The following is a 5,523-nucleotide window of genomic DNA, read 5'->3' as shown; positions in this document are numbered from 1 at the left end:
CTGGACGATTCGCAATAAGCTCGTGATTCAGCACACTCTGCTTCGACGGGCTACTGATGCTCTCTTCAAACTGTCTGGTTTCTTGCAGCTCTGGCGGCCGCTTAGCCGCCCTCGGGACCAGGACGCCATCTCCGCCTTCATCGCCGACATTCGCTCGATGGCCGTCCGCCTGTCGCCGCCTCCTCCTCCACCCCCTCCAGAGCCTGATTAGATGCTTGGCTAGCGCTCGCCTTGGCTTCAGCCTTTTTTATGTGTTTTTTCTAGGCTTGTTGAGCTGTGCCTTCAGCAGTACCTTTGGGTCTCCGTGTGTTTCTTGGGTGTGTGTGTTCTGTACTAGACATTGTATGTGTGCTCTGGGCGGTTTGCTTTATTTATAAAGTGGGGCGAGAGCCTTTTTCGGTATGCGTGAATTTGGAAAATCAAGGATTAAAGCTTCTAGATATAGCGACACTTCAACTGCACCATATCTTTTTTGGGAGCCTGAAAGCTAAGCTATTCCACTTTGTACCACTATCCTAAATACTAAGGGTGAAAGTGGTTAGGATAATTTCGGCCAGGAACCGTTTCTGAATCCGTTTTTATAGGAAACAGTAAGAGATTTCTGACATCCGATGACAATCAGAGCCGAATCCGGCTGCGATTGATAGGATATGATACTACTAATATTCAGCGCAATAGGATAATACCTTCTTTATCTGGATAATCCCACCATGTAAACTTGGAATCTGATTAATCTGATTTTGGGGTGAATTTTTAAGTATCAAAGACTACCGCCGGTGAGCTTAGTGCATGGCGCAATCAAAATCTTTGAAAATAGGTACTTGCCACATGGCTTGCGAACGATCTTCTGAGATTGGTTGGCCACCACCAGAGTGCTTTCGTCCGAGGCCGCTCACTGCATGAGAACTTTATGCTTGTGCAATGTACGGCGAGGCTTCTACATGCGCTGAAGAAATCAAATTTTAATTTAAAAAAGGATAAAAATACAAAAATACAAAAAACAGATAATACACAGGTATGCCGACGGCAAAGCCGTCGGCGGCATAGCTATGCCCCGGATCGATGAGGTATGCCAACCGACACGGCTCGGATCGATGAGGTATGCCAACCGACACGGCTCGGATCGATAACGTGGCACGTGCCGCAGATCGATCACGTGGATCAAGCCTATGCCGACGGCCGCTGTTAGGGTTGTCGGCATAGATATGACGGCGTCAAACGCCCGTCAACCACCAGGTAGCCGAGCCCACGCCTATGCCAACGACCACTGTAGGCATATGTCCAGGTATGCCGACGGCCTTGCTATACCGACGGCCCCCGTCGGCATGTGTGGAGGTATGCCGACGGCTTTTCTACACTGACGGCTTGCCCTAGGCTGTCGGCATACCTCCATATATGCCGACGGGGGCCGTCGGCATAAGATAGGCCGTCGGGATTAGGGGTAATTCCGATAGTGTCTAAAGCATTTGACTCGGTTCAATGGCCTTTTGTGCTTGAAGTGTTGGGAAGGATGGGCTTTGGAGACAGGTGGATAACGTGGGTGTGCGGCAACTGGCTACTTCTTCCAGGAGAATCATGACAAACGGCTTAATTACCGGGAAAGTCAATCTTGAGCTGCCAAGGAATGCGGCAAGGGGATCCATTATTGCCCATGATCTTCGTCCTATGCATGGAGCCCCTCCACTGCCTCTTCAAGTATGCAACCGCCAAAGGCTTGTTCACTCCATTGGCTAGAACTGGAGTGCACCAATGCGTCTCCATGTTTGCGTACGATGTTATGGTGTTCTTCAAGCTAATCGAGCTCGAGACACGCACATGTGGAGCAATCATGCAGTTGTTTGGGCAAGCCTCTGGACTTACAGTCAACATGAACAAAAGTGCGGCCATGCCCATTAGATACTCTCAGGAGGAGATGACCACAGTTTGTACTTCGCTCGGCTGCCCTACCTTGATGTTCCGCCACCAGTAGTAGAAAAAGGGGCTTTCGTTCGGGCCTGGCCAGCCCATTAGTCCCGATTCTTCCAGGAACCGGGATCAATGGATGCATTCGTCTTAGTTCGTGAGCCCAGGGAGCCGGCCGGGGCCTCGTGGGCATTGGTCCCGGTTCGTATGGACCCATTTGTCCCGGTTCCAGGCACGAACCGGGTCCAATGGTCCTCGCTCCTGGCCCACAAACATTGGTCTCGGTTCTTGGCTCGAACCGGGACAGAAGGCTGGGCTTTAGTCCCGGTTCCAGCCACGAACCGGGACAAATGATTTTCCTATATATACCCCGTCGCCGCAGCAGAGCACTCCATAGTGCTCTGTTTTTTCTGGCCGGTGAGGAGAGGGCATTTGGGTGCTCTAGCTCATCCCCTATGCACACGAGGTGTTCGATGAAATGACTGAGCCACGCTAGTTAAGCTTTCTCCTCTCGAAGCTCGACCTCCAAGCTCCATTTCCCCCGAGATTTGTCTAGGTTTAGCGGTCCGTCACGTCCCGTCCCCGTCTTCACCGCCGTCGATCGCCCGCGCCGATCTCGTTGCCTGCACCACTGTGGTGAGCCTCTTATCTTCTTCTGAAAGAAAAAAAAATTCTTACTTTAGATAGATACTTGTCTAATTTTCTTAGTTTTATTATTGCTTGTTATTATATAGTGCGATGGTTTTGGTATCCGCCCTCGTCGGCCCTCGTCCTGGCTATGATTCAGATGTGGTATGTATTATCTTTTATAACTATTTGGTTCATTTATTGTTTATGACAATTATGCCCATCAAGTTCACATAGATTTTATTTATGTAGGAGGTAGTTAAACCAGAAATTTCAACCGACCCTATTGTCGAGAGGTTAAATTTAGTTGAAGAAGAAAACAATTACTTGAAGGAAAAAATAAAAAAAATTGAGGAGGAGAAGATGATATTGGAGTTGCATGTTGCGAATGTCATCGATGATCACAAGATCAAGATGGATGCAATGCGATTAAAGATGAGAAAGATTAGAAAATATGCCATTCATACCGAGGCTTGGTATCATTATGTCGTTGGATCAATTTTTACCTTGGTTGTGATTATGATCGCATTTATTGTTGCATTGAAATGTTTCAAATAGTTTCAATGTATGTTTAACTAGATGCTCTGGAGAGCTATATGTTGTTCAATGAGAACTATGTATGTACTTTGTTTTTAATGTGATGATGAACTTCTATTAATTTGGTCACTTATCTATCCATGTGAATCTGCAATGGTTTTTGACACACATAATGTGATGATGAACTTCTATTATTTTGGTCACTTATCTATCCATGTGGCTTTGAATGGTGCATTTTGAACACATAAAAAGTCTGGAGTTGAAATACGTTCAAATAAATGAAATCCCTTTGTAACAGATGAGTTTTCGTCCGAAACCCTGATACTTCGAAAGAGATTGTCGATTTTGTACACCAAGTGCTTCCAGTTTTTGTCGTAACCCTCTCAACTTTTTAGTACATGCTATGTGGGTGAAATTATGATACAATGCCAACTTTCAACCTTTTTAGAGTTCATTTGTAGTGCTTTTCAATTTCAAGGTCATTCAGCTAAAAAAATCAGTAAATGCATGAAAAATAGCAAATGAAGTTAGAAAGGGTTGAAAATTGATGATGTGGCTTTGAATGGTGCATTTTGAACACACAAGATTTGTGGAGTTCAAATAAGTTCAAAAAAATGAAATCACTTTGTAACAGACGAGTTTCCGTATGAAACCCTTATACTTCGAAAGAGATTGACTGGTTTGTACACGAAGTGCATCTAGTTTTTGCCGTAACCCTCTCAACTTTTATACACATGCTATGTGGGTGAAATGATGATACCATGCCAACTTTCGACATTTTCAGAGTTCATTTGGAAAGCTTTTGAATTTCAGGGTCTTATAGCTCAAAAAAAATCAGTAAATGCATGAAAAATAACAAATGAAGTCAGAAAAGGTTGAAAATTGATGATGTGCCTTTGAATGGTGCATTTTGAACACACAAAAAGTCTGGAGTTGAAATAAGTTCAAAAATGAAATTCCTTTGTAATAGACGAGTTTCCGTATGAAACCCTTATATATACTTCGAAAGGGATTGTCTGTTTTGTACACGAAGTGCATCTAATTTTTGCCGTAACCCTCTCAACTTTTATGCACATGCTATGTAGGTGAAATGATGATACCATGCCAACTTTCAACATTTTCAGAGTTGATTTGGAATGCTTTTGAATTTCAGGGTCTTATAGCTCAAAAAATCAATAAATGCATGCAAAATAACAAATGAAGTCAGAAAGGGTTGAAAATTGATGCTGTGGCTTTGAATGGTGCATTTTGAACACACAAAAAGTCTGGAGTTGAAATAAGTTCGAAAAAAATGAAATCCCTTTGTAACAGACGAGTTTCCGTATGAAACCCTGATACTTCGAAAGAGATTGTCCATTTTGTACACGAAGTGCATCCAGTTTTTGCCGTAACCCTCTCTACTTTCTTTCACATGCTATGTGGGTGAAATGATGATACCATGCCAACTTTCAACCTTTTCAGAGTTCATTTGTAGTGATTTTCAATTTCAAGGTCATTCAACTCAAAAAAATCAGTAAATGCATGAAAAATAACAAATGAAGTCAGAAAGGGTTGAAAATTGATAATGTGGCTTTGCATGGTGCATTTTGAACACACAAAAAGTCTGGAGTTGAAATAAGTTTAAAAAAATGAAATCCCTTTGTAACAGACGAGTTTCCGTATGAAACCTGATACTTCGAAAGAGATTGTCCGTTTTGTATACAAAGTGCATCCTGTTTTTGCCCTAAGCCTCTCTACTTTCTTAGAAACAAAATAAAATATATAAGTAGAAACAAAATAAAATAAAATTTAATAACATAAATAAAAAATTTCAAACTAAAATTATCAAAGTATTTTCTGTTCAAAACATTATAAGCAACCTCTAAAATTTATGAAACTAAAATTATATAAAATTGATGCAACTAAAATTATCAAAGTATTTTCTGTTCAAAATCATTAAATGCAAAACGAATTTTTATAAAGAACTATTTTTGTTAGAAACTTTAATAGCAAAAAGAATTATCATAAAATAAAATAAATAAGTAATTAGAAACAAAATAAAATAAAATAAATAAGTATTTTGTTGTAAGTAGAAACAAAACAAAAAAATAAAGCAAAAAAAATAACAAAAAAACTGGGAAAAAATAAAAAATTGCCACCTACTGGGCCACCACGGCCTAAATACGACTAGAAACTCATCTGTACATGGGCCAGGATGCAGGCCCGCAGGCCCAATAGGCCCAACATGGCAGTGAAAAGGGTAGGCAAGTACTGCCTGCATATTAGAGAGGAGCTCAGCACCTGAGCCGCAACGCAGCTTATAAACAGGTGCTGAGCTCTCTCAACTAGCGAGGTGGGACTAAACTCCCACCACACCGACGTGCCACCCTTTTGTCCTGGTTGGTGCCACCAACAGGGACCAATGCCCACCTTTGGTCCCGGTTGGTGGTACGAACCGGGACGAATACCCCCCTTTGG

This window comes from Triticum aestivum, chromosome 7A (assembly GCF_018294505.1).
Source record: "Triticum aestivum cultivar Chinese Spring chromosome 7A, IWGSC CS RefSeq v2.1, whole genome shotgun sequence".
Classification (NCBI taxonomy): domain Eukaryota; kingdom Viridiplantae; phylum Streptophyta; class Magnoliopsida; order Poales; family Poaceae; genus Triticum; species Triticum aestivum.
Note: the sequence above shows the minus strand (reverse complement) of the source record.